The sequence below is a fragment of the Micropterus salmoides genome, unplaced genomic scaffold (assembly GCF_014851395.1).
Source record: "Micropterus salmoides isolate LMB-PRFRI ecotype aquatic unplaced genomic scaffold, ASM1485139v1 Ms_hic_scaffold_3749, whole genome shotgun sequence".
NCBI lineage: Eukaryota > Metazoa > Chordata > Actinopteri > Centrarchiformes > Centrarchidae > Micropterus > Micropterus salmoides.
The window spans coordinates 1-12,096 of record NW_024043094.1 but is presented as its reverse complement, the minus strand read 5'-3'; the positions used below and the strand labels follow the sequence as shown (position 1 = coordinate 12,096).

The 12,096-nt window shown below is 35.5% G+C and overlaps 2 long non-coding RNA genes across 2 annotated transcripts; both read left to right on the top strand.

Annotated features, from left to right (window-relative positions):
* The first annotated feature begins 755 nt into the window (after positions 1-755).
* Positions 756-2,074, top strand: LOC119884883. The gene is made up of 4 exons (XR_005441106.1): positions 756-908; positions 1,046-1,146; positions 1,684-1,702; positions 1,799-2,074. It is a non-coding gene; the product is annotated as an uncharacterized LOC119884883 (long non-coding RNA).
* A 2,812-nt stretch (positions 2,075-4,886) lies between these two features.
* Positions 4,887-7,041, top strand: LOC119884882. The gene is made up of 3 exons (XR_005441105.1): positions 4,887-4,950; positions 6,774-6,792; positions 6,932-7,041. It is a non-coding gene; the product is annotated as an uncharacterized LOC119884882 (long non-coding RNA).
* Positions 7,042-12,096: the final 5,055 nt, after the last annotated feature.

Here is a 12,096-nt window from a genome sequence, read left to right as displayed (position 1 = left end):
AATGCAAACAAGTCGTGGTATGATCTGTGATAAGACGTCTGATGCAGAGGTTCTTCCTCGAAATGCTTGCATTAGTGAATGATTTAATACCACCTACAAGACATTCATATGCGTGACCCTCTGATGTCGGCTGATAGCCTATGTGCTGACCAAAACCAATGATAACCTGAGGATGCTACATGATGATATCCAGGTAGGATTTTCCCGAGCAGATTGTATGACCAATAATTCAACCACATTTCCACAACATAGCTTTTATTTGCACCATTTCAGTTTTTGCCTTTGTGAACACATTGGTCCAGTAGGAAAACTGAAATAATATATCATCCTCGCACTAGTTTGATTCAGGAACTGGGCCTTCAGGTGTGAACCCGCCCTAAAAGTCAGAACTGAAAACTACATATGGACCTTCCAATTAGAAAACATGTTGTAGTAGCCCTGTATCTTCAGACGCACATAAGCGTTTTGTTATGTTGTTTCATATCAGTCCTACATCCATCAATCACTAATCTCCTTCAACCTTGCATCCCTGAATGCAGAGCCTAGAAATGCTGCAATGTAACTTGTACACAGAACTCAAATGGGCATTAAATCAGTGTGATTTAAAAGATAACAGAAATGTGCCATCTCTTTTGGAATCCTGGTCTAAGACACTGACAATTGGTTGATAATGAGTGGGATGACTTCAGTTTCTTTGCTAATATTAGATCAGCATCTGTATCTCTGTAATGAGACTTTCTATGTAGCAAAATACTGCACAAACAATGAGTAAGGAATTTACTGATTGCTATAAAACGAGATGTGTGTGATCCAACACAGAGAGTTACAGGACCTGTAGATCTCGTACTACTTTCTTGGCTCTCTTTGATAACATCTTTTTGACTTTCACCCTCAGTCAGTGGAAAGAAGTAAGTATCTCATCTTGATTTATCTGCAACACAAGTGTTGCACATTTGCTGAGAATTGCTAGTGTCTATTTTATAATTAGAAACTGGTATTACAAACTAGTAACTGACTCTGTGTGTGTTTGGATGTGGTTTTTCAGGATGAAGTGCATTACGCTCTTTCTTATTTTGTCACTGGTCATCCCCATGGCTGAACCTAGGAGAGGTTTTGTTCGCCACTTTTACAAAACACTGTCTCATGGTAACCACTCACAGAATTTTTGTTTTTCACATACATTTCAACAGGACATAACTGGAAATGCACAGGTGTACATACAATAACATTAATAATGACTTATGAATAAATAAATAAATGGAATTGGATATAGATGCATGTACATATGTAATATGTAATATGTAATGTGTACATATAGCTAACCTGAACCTTAATACATTTAGGTTTAATTATTCATTATCATCATGATTTTGCTTATTTTAAACTGTATTTGATAAGATTTTAGAAGCTTGGATTTTTTCATTAAATATACAAACGTGTTTTGATGTTGTCAATGTTCAGAATGGGATAAACACTATGTCCAAGTTTACACAATAATTTAATGAATGGAAATAAGGTCTTAAATTGTGTTAATCATAATTCCATACCAATGTTTCCCTTCTGTGAGGTATAACATAATGTGAGTAATATAATTATAATTATAATAATTATAAATAGTAATTATAAGTTAGTAAGTATTTTAACCTGTTTTTTTTTTTATTTTCTCTTGTCTGTTTTATTTAGGCGGAAAGTTTATACGTGGGTAAGTACTTGTCCTTGACAATACTTGACTTTAATAATTTCTGTGTGTTGTTATGTTCTGGAGCTAAATTCTCTCAATTCTCTCTCCACCCACCAGGGCTGTCAAATATGTCAAGAAACTTGGCGTGAATGAGCAACAAGATCTGGTCAAACGTTCATTTAATCAAGAGCAGGCAGCTTTTGATTAGACCTTCTGAATCTATGATGGTCCCTCTGAAAGAGCCGCTGTAAACTTTGTTTTAGATGAAAATAAATGCTTCTTGCTTTTCAACATAAAAAAGTACCGACTCATTGCTTCAATATATTGACCGAATTGATCTTGGACATTTGGAATAAATCTGCTTTTCTGCAAATCTGATGTGATACATCAAAACATTTCTCCCTTGTTTCATTTAAGACAAAATATGAATCACTGAACTGGATGTAAATTGTGTGTTAAGGCCTTAACCCATTTAAACACCTATGAGAGATATTTAGGTAGATTTTTTCTCTCTTTAATTTTTCACAAATCTTGTTTAAGGTAGTTTTTTTAGCATTTTGTTACTACATGCTGAAAAGGAATACTAAAATACAGCATATCAAAATTTGTAGTAATGTGTATGTAGTATTTACATTCACTTATTCAAGGAGAAAATAAAACCAATAAATGGAGTGGAGATGGACATTTTGAAGGCAGACTAACAGGTCTTTGAGAGTCAGAATTCTAGCTGATAGACAGGTGTTCAAATACTTATTTGCAGCTGTATCATACAAATAAATAGTTAAAAAATCATACATTGTGATTTCTGGATTTTTTTTTTAGATTATGTCTCTCACAGTGGACATGCACCTACGATGACAATTTCAGACCCCTCCATGATTTCTAAGTGGGAGAACTTATATATATATATATACTGTAAATAGCAGGGTGTTCAAATACTTATTTTCCTCACTGTAGGTATGTAGGACAGGTAACATCATTTCATCAGTTTTTGGGAAAGTTACATAGAACTATAGAAATGCATATAGTGCTTTTTTCATTGTGTGTAATTCTGCAGCTGGGGCTGTAAGGTGCCTATTACAGGCTAGCATGTACATGTTTGCAGCCTCGCAAACACAGGTGAATATTGCTTATCATTTCATTGTTTTAATATTTTATCACATGTATGCAACTTTAAACTGCATTTGTATATTACAACTTGAGCTAGAGTTACTAATATACTCATTACTGTAGTCGAGGTATGTCAACAATAAGGGGGCCTCAGAGACCAAAGATTTGCAGCAGTTGTATCTGCCCCAGGAGCTGCAATATGATCCACGTGACTAAAACTCATCATAAAAGCAGATCGGTTATGTATTAAAGAAATCACTGAATGTGTAATGGCCTCTATCTTTGGGGCATACACATTCAGTCAGGGAAATACCTATGAAAATGACCTATGAAATCATGAAAATAAAACTTATATTTGTCAAACACAAGAAGCCTGAACAAGGATCTCCCATGTTTCTGACCAATGTAACTCAAGGACAAATGGTATAAACATTACATATGCATTTGGTTTCAGTAGTCAAAGGGCGAAAAAGTTTATAGATTTATAAGTCAGGACCGTGAACTGTGGCGCCACCTATATAAATTTACTTTACTTTAATTCATTTTTAAACACAAAATAGACAGACCCAGGTTTCTATTCAATTAATTGAGTGGGTTAACAAAACATACCACCAAGAAGAAACATTTTAAACACAAGCCACTAGATGTCAAACAGTGATCATGTGCACACACCAAGACATGCAATACGCCCAGTCCAAAGTAGTGTGTGACATAACACCAATGCAATAAGGGTCCAAAGACAAATATAAGTATTTGGTCCCTGTTGTTTAGATATTTTTAGTTAAGTTATACTCAGGGAAATTACTTATGATTAGGGAATAGCTTGGGGAAAGTTGTCCTTCGCACTCGACCAACCCTATTTAGGAGCATTTAGAAGCCACATTAATGTGGCTGTCTGGGGAGATGAAAAGATGAAAAGAAATACTTTTTTTGATTTTGAAATGTTTTAGGTCAATACTGAAATAAATTAACTGCCTCTGTGATACTTGATTAATTTTGGACAATTGGGAATTAATTAATAAAATATGCATTATAAAAACTAAACATTCCTCTGCTGTCTTTATTTGACTGTTTTGATAAATACAATTTTAACATTGAGTATTCTGGTTTATGGGGATGGCAGTGGAGCAATGGATAAGACTATGCCTTTGATGTGAGAGACCCGAGTTCAATCGCCCACTTTGACCCATCCAACATTGTGTCCCTGAGCAAGACACTTAACCCCTAGTTGCTCCAGAAGCATGCAACCTCTGACATATATAGCAATTGTAAGTCGCTTTGGATAAAAGCGTTAGCTAAATGAATAAATGTAAATAAAGACACAAGTAGATAATTTCTACTTGTGTCTGCCTTCTAACAACTACAATATTTGCTGTCTTGTATGTTGTATCTTATGTAGTACTGTACATGTATAAGTGAGTTTTTAACCTGTTATTTTATTAGTATATTTGTAACACAAAAACAAAAAAGATCTTCTGCATAGTTCTTGGGTTTGTGAGTACAATAGAAAGCATGATCATAAATGATTATAACAACCAAAATGTCAAAAGGCTTTAACAACTTTTCTTTTCCATGGGAACAATCATCCGTAAAACTGCACTTTAAGGTTACCCAACGAAGGTTAAAGTCAAGGGCAACTGGACTTGGTTGAAGATACTGGAAGATGTTTCGTCCCTCATCCAAAGAACTTCTTCAGTTCTGACTGACTGGCAGGGAAACTCAGCTATTTAACCTCAGTGGGGTCGTTTGCCAGGGTCATCGATACTGCTGGTTCGTTAGTGTTCCTGGTTGCTGTAACAACAGTCGCTACAGTCGTTAGGACTCCCGGTGGCCAAGACTGAACGACCATCGCTGGTATCTTCACCTGAAGCCAATTGGTTACGTTTGTTGAGTTTGAGGACCACCAGGTGCACATTTTAGACAGAGAAGATGGATGGTTTGAAAGAGGGGTCAAGAAAGCCATCTACACCCGGGTCGAGAAGCCGTCATTGAACAGAGGAGGGGGTCTACGCCACTACTTATCCCCCACTTACAATGCTGTCCTTTCATCACTTCCTAGGAAACTCAACAAACGTAACCTATTGGCCTCAGGTGAGTCGTGCTCATGGCTGAACCTGGAGGAGGCTTTCTTGGAACGCTTCTCCATGGAGCTGTTCACGGTATATATACAGTAGCTACTCAGTGACCTGACACTTTTTATTTAAAAAAACTGTTAAAAACTATGAGAACTCACCTAGGCCAAAACTGAATACTTCGCTTGCACATACATACATATGCATGCTTGGACATACATATTGTCATTCGTAAGTATGTATGTATGTATGTATGTATGCGTGAGGTGAGTATGTATGTGTGAGTTAGAGTAGAGCCTTTGGTGTGGAAGACCCAGGTTTGATTTCCACTGACTGCCAGTGTCATTGCTCTTCATGCAGCAGGTCCGGGCATTATGGGGACATGAAAACTTTATTTGTTGTTCTTATGCTAAGAACATGTTCCTTCATTATTTTGAGCAAATCCCACATACACCATTCCTGTGAATATTCACTTGAGCATCAATATATCAAGTATGTTAATTTGCTGCTGAAAATTGTCACCACCAAAAATACTGTATACTCCTGTTCTTTGCTATACTCACGCATATATATGTGTGACACTTTTTAAAGATTTCTTCAGTAGAAACCATTGGGCTTTGGGCTGAGAGCCACAAACGAGGCAGAGAAGTCAAAAAGTACTGATAGATGGACTAATGCTTTGTTTGTTTTGGTCACGGGATAAGTTGTCCAAAACATTGAATAAAACCAGCCTCAGCCTGTAAAAATATTGTGCACATGTTGAATGTATCTGCGCCATTTCAACACTACTTACTTAAGTATGCATGACACAATATCAATGTTTATCATCTTGAACATACAATGCATTCATATTAAATCAAAAAGACTACACAATGTTGCTTTTTCTTAAAATAACAGCTTCAAAATAATTAATTGTACACTAACTTTTAAGAGTATGAATGGCATCACTTCCGCTCTGGGCCAGGGAAGCTTGCTATGACAATATGTAAGATTGAAATCCCGGGCAGGTTTTCTATCTAACAGTGTAATGCTTTATGGCACCACAACACATCAAGAAAAATCTTTAGCTAGCAAGCTCTGAGAAAAGGCAAAAAGTATAGAATGTACGTTGTCTGAGGAAGCAAGGAAGAGAAAAAGAGAGAGTGAACAAACAAAAATCCATTGCACTGACTTTTACTCATCAGTACTTACTAATCAGTAATAACTTATTAGCTGGCTTGCAATGTCTTGTGTTGTTGCCCTTGCTTGATGTTTGGCTGTGTTAGCAGTGTTATCGAAATCAGCCATAGGTTTCACAAACAGAGATTTAGCCGCTAGCTATAAATCTCGAGTTGAAACTTACTAGATACTAGGACATCGGTAACGTTTCTGTATGTGGTCTTTGCATAACCGGGCTCAGCAGCCTCTATGGACATAATGTTAGCTAATGGCAGAGGCGAATAGACAGAAGTGGACATTCACGGAGGAAGTTAAGAAGAGAAAAACAGAGTGACCAAGCAAGAGGCTGCCAGCCATTGGGAGAGCTTCATGAAATAAAAGGCAGCAAGACAGATGGCGAACTGGCAGTCTTTGTGTTGGTCTACAAATTAATATTGTTATGTCTTGTGTTGTCGCACTTGCTTGATGTTTGGCCATGTTAGCAAAGTTGGAGAGTTTTTGTTTTGATCATTTTGCACCAAATGACAAATGCACATGTACAGCTGTCCTTATTTACAAAAGTGCATTACAATCTGAAGCTGTAGGGATGCTGAATCGCACAAGAAAACACATCTTACATAATAATGTGACTGTCCTGTACTATAATATTATGACAATGTATTGATTGACGTGTGATAGATATATACAGTATAGACATACACATGTGTGAGTTTAAATTTAATGTATTTTTTTCTTTTGTTTGTTTTATTTAGTCAGCAAGATACTCCATGGGTAAGGACATGTGCTACTACCATTGTTCCTTGTTTTTACTACAACTAAACAACTAACGTTTCAATAAATATTAGTGTAAGTTGGTTTATACTTACTATAAATGACCCTTGTTGTGTCGAATCTTCTCTACATTCACCAGGATTATGGGTGGGGACCACGGTGTCCAAGAGCAGGAAGAGCAGCTGGACAAACGTTCAACCGATTACAACTCAGGGCGGCCTGGTTTTTCCTAGACTAAAGGGGCCATTGCGAAGGATGCTTTGAATGAAAAGAAATGCTTCTTGTTCACCACTTAATATATATATTGCACTGCAGCTAACTGATTGAAATTGTTTGGGAATAAATTTGCATTGGAGTGTTTCACTGTGTCTTATTTGAAAAAGATATTTAATGGTGGCAAAACAAGTTTTACTTTTAACTCTTATTTCATATTAAATATAATATGATCAAACATTTTGTAATAGTATTATTAGTTATAATCACATCTGATAAATCTGAGATGGTTCTCATTTTCAAACGTGTCAGCCAGAGAAGATTCAGCTGATGTCATATGTTTTGTTGATACATTTTAAAAGGATATTCATGATACGGGGACTAAGAAAACAACTTCAGCCTTGTATCATTACAGTCACATGTATTTGAGAGTATAACGGTGCCTGACAAACCCTAAACAATAATGTGCACAGCTCTACACTTATGTAGCTAGAGTTTGCAATAGCTTCACTTACGGATATTTACAAGCTTCCTCATAGCTGTAAATCCTGGAGGTCTGGGTAAAGCTTAAAACATTAGCATGATGTGCTAGAAACTTTAAACCATGGGAAGTTTCAAAGCCTAAACCCAGTATGATGCAACTCAACAGTGTTCATATTAGACATTAGAAGATACCAAGACAGGAGACCCCTGACAACATAGCGGCTAAATGAACTTGTGAGATGAAGGGAGGTCAAGGCCCCAACTGCTGCTGCGATTGATGACCCTGTTGGTGAGCATACCAAATTAGCGAGCTCTAACTATAATTACTAACTTCCCCTTGATTTTTCAGAACACTGACATGCACCTGCCACGTTCCTTGTTTAGATCAGATCAGCATTTTAACACTGCATTGCAAAATGCTGTGTTTTACCTTCCTATATTGCAAAACACTATGTACACAATGAGAAATGTGTCCATTGGTATAAAAAAGACATGTATCTGCCACCACACACAGATCTATGTCACACCGCTCGCTTGGTTTGTTTGACAGCAACCTTTTGACTCTTCACTGAATCAAAAATAGGTAAGGACAAAATCTTTAATCCTCATTCACTAACAGTATAAGCAAAACAGTAAGAGATCAATCAAATTTGCTACAGTATATATAATGTGTCTTTCAAGCTTGCATAACCAGTAAAGAAAAATAACTGTACGCTTCGTTTTTAAAAGTCATTGACTCTGGAATGTCATTTGGTTCTTGTTTTTCAGGATGAAGTGCATCACGCTCTTTCTTGTGTTGTCGCTGGTCGTCCTCATGGCTGAACCTGGGGAGGGTTTTATTCACCACATTTTCAACGGAATTGCCAATGGTACTAATCATGAATTCTCTTTTCACAGCAGACATTTTGACATGACTGAGCTAGAAATGCACAGGTGTAACTAATAATATAAAGACCTGTCACTATTCACAATAAGATGGTGCTTGACCTGGCACACCTAAACACAAGGCAGCCATTACTGAGATCATTGATTACAATTACTTCAAAGAGGATTATGAATTATTAATTAATCAAAAACATCCAAGTTCTTAACTTATATGAGAGGAAAATATTTTCTTATTTGAGATTTTTATATGTACTTAACATATTTAATTATATTACATTATGCATTCTGCACTTCCACATTTTTTAAATATTTTTATCAACACCACCAGTTGTTGTTATCATACAGATTACTGATTTATATATTGAATTATACAGCACAATGTATTTAGTATGTGTATGATATTAAAAAATTTCCATGTCCAAGCACTGCAGAAAACCATGTTTGACTGTTGTTGACTGTACTCTGCTGTAAAGTCTTTTATAAAATACATGAAGCGTGAGTTAAGACTTAATGTAACTGTTTTCTTCTTTTGTCTGTTTTATTCAGTCGGGAGGATGATCCATGGGTAAGAACATCTGCTTCTACTACTGTTACTATTCCTACATACACTTAAATTACTACAAAAGATATTAAAATGCATATAACTTGGCTACACATAGCCCCTTTATTAAATGTATATGGGCTAAATCCTCTCAATTCTTTCTCCCTCCACCAGGATTGTCACCAGGAGACGCGGCATGAGAGAGCAGCAAGAGCTAGACAGACAAGAGCAGGCAGCTTTCGACTAGACTTCATGAATCTGTGAGGGTTCACCTGAAGGAGCCACTCAAAGCAATGTTTAAGATGAAAAGAAATGCTTTTTTTGTCGTGTTGACCTTTTTGATTTTGTATTGATTTTGAAATGTTTTGGGTCAATGCTGAAATAAATTAACTGCCCCTGTGATACTTTATTAATTTTGGACAATTGGGAATTAATTAATAAAATATGCATTATAAAAACTAAAAATTCCTCTGCTGTCTTTATTTGACTGTGTTGATAAACACATTAAGATTAAGTATTCTGGTTTATGTAAAGAAAAAAATAATCTACTTGTGTCTGCCTTCTTCATCTAATGTACTACTGTACATGTACAGAAACTGCCCGTGGAGCAGAAGGGCAAACGCTAGCTTGATCTTCATTTTTAGTATGAATAGAAAAATTACAATCAAAATATGAAAGAGATAGAATAAATACTATTACAACAAATAAGTAATATGAAATAAAAGTAATAGGCTAATTATTATAACATTTAATATTTAATGTTGATCAATGGTTGTCACCTTTTGATATTAAACTTTAGGGATATATATGCATTATTTAGTTACATATGGATTCTGTAAACATAAGCTGCTTTTATGATAGGTCTTTTGCATGGGTTAACATTTTTTTTTTGCATGTTTGCAATACCTTTTCATGTGTAACAACAATATTGCCAAAGCATCATACAAACTACATCAGAACAATCAACATCATACATTTCATTAAACAAGTAATTAAAGCGTAAAGTAATCAAAGCCTATGTGTGTTTTTGTTAAAATATATATATATATTAAAAATTAAAATAAAATACAATAATAACTTCACTGGTCCACTTTGCAAGACAAATGCAAACAAGTCGTGGTATGATCTGTGATAAGACGTCTGATGCAGAGGTTCTTCCTCGAAATGCTTGCATTAGTGAATGATTTAATACCACCTACAAGACATTCATATGCGTGACCCTCTGATGTCGGCTGATAGCCTATGTGCTGACCAAAACCAATGATAACCTGAGGATGCTACATGATGATATCCAGGTAGGATTTTCCCGAGCAGATTGTATGACCAATAATTCAACCACATTTCCACAACATAGCTTTTATTTGCACCATTTCAGTTTTTGCCTTTGTGAACACATTGGTCCAGTAGGAAAACTGAAATAATATCATCCTCGCACTAGTTTGATTCAGGAACTGGGCCTTCAGGTGTGAACCCGCCCTAAAAGTCAGAACTGAAAACTACATATGGACCTTCCAATTAGAAAACATGTTGTAGTAGCCCTGTATCTTCAGACCACATAAGCGTTTTGTTATGTTGTTTCTTATCAGTCCTACATCCATCAATCACTAATCTCCTTCAACCTTGCATCCCTGAATGCAGAGCCTAGAAATGCTGCAATGTAACTTGTACACAGAACTCAAATGGGCATTAAATCAGTGTGATTTAAAAGATAACAGAAATGTGCCATCTCTTTTGGAATCCTGGTCTAAGACACTGACAATTGGTTGATAATGAGTGGGATGACTTCAGTTTCTTTGCTAATATTAGATCAGCATCTGTATCTCTGTAATGAGACTTTCTATGTAGCAAAATACTGCACAAACAATGAGTAAGGAATTTACTGATTGCTATAAACGAGATGTGTGTGATCCAACACAGAGAGTTACAGGACCTGTAGATCTCGTACTGCTTTCTTGGCTCTCTTTGATAACATCTTTTTGACTTTCACCTCAGTCAGTGGAAAGAAGTAAGTATCTCATCTTGATTTATCTGCAACACAAGTGTTGCACATTTGCTGAGAATTGCTAGTGTCTATTTTATAATTAGAAACTGGTATTACAAACTAGTAACTGACTCTGTGTGTTTTTATGTGGTTTTTCAGGATGAAGTGCATTACGCTCTTTCTTATTTTGTCACTGGTCATCCCCATGGCTGAACCTAGAGAGGTTTTGTTCGCCACTTTTACAAAACACTGTCTCATGGTAACCACTCACAGAATTTTTGCATTTTTCACATACATTTCAACAGGACATAACTGGAAATGCACAGGTGTACATACAATAACATTAATAATGACTTATGAATAAATAAATAAATGGAATTGGATATAGATGCATGTACATATGTAATATGTATATGTAATGTGTACATATAGCTAACCTGAACTTTAATACGTTTAGGTTTTTATTCATTATCATCATGATTTTGCTTATTTTAAACTGTATTTGATAAGATTTTTTCATTAAATATACAAACGTGTTTTGATGTTGTCAATGTTCAGAATGGGATAAACACTATGTCCAAGTTTACACAATAATTTAATGAATGTAAATAAGGTCTTAAATTGTGTTAATAATAATTCCATACAAGAGTTTTCCCTTCTGTGAGGTATAACATAATGTGAGTATATAATTATAATTATAATAATTATAAATAGTACTATAATTATTTTAACCTGGTTTTTTTTTATTTTCTCTTGTCTGTTTTATTTAGGCGGAAAGTTTATCGTGGGTAAGTATTGTCCTTGACAATACTTGACTTTAATAATTTCTGTGTGTTGTTATGTTCTGGAGCTAAATTCTTTCAATTCTCTCTCCACCCACCAGGACTTTCAATTATTTCAAGAAACAAGGCGTGAAAGAGCAACAAGATCTGGACAAACGTTCATTTAATCAAGAGCAGGCAGCTTTTGATTAGACCTTCTGAATCTATGATGGTCCTTCTGAAAGAGCCGCTGTACAACTTTGTTTTAGATGAAAATAAATGCTTCTTGCTTTTCAACATAAAAAAGTACGACTCATTGCTTCAATTATTGACCGAATTGATCTTGGACATTTGGAATAAATCTGCTTTTCTGCAAATCTGATGTGATACATCAAAACATTTCTCTCTTGTTTCATTTAAGACAAAATATTAATCACTGA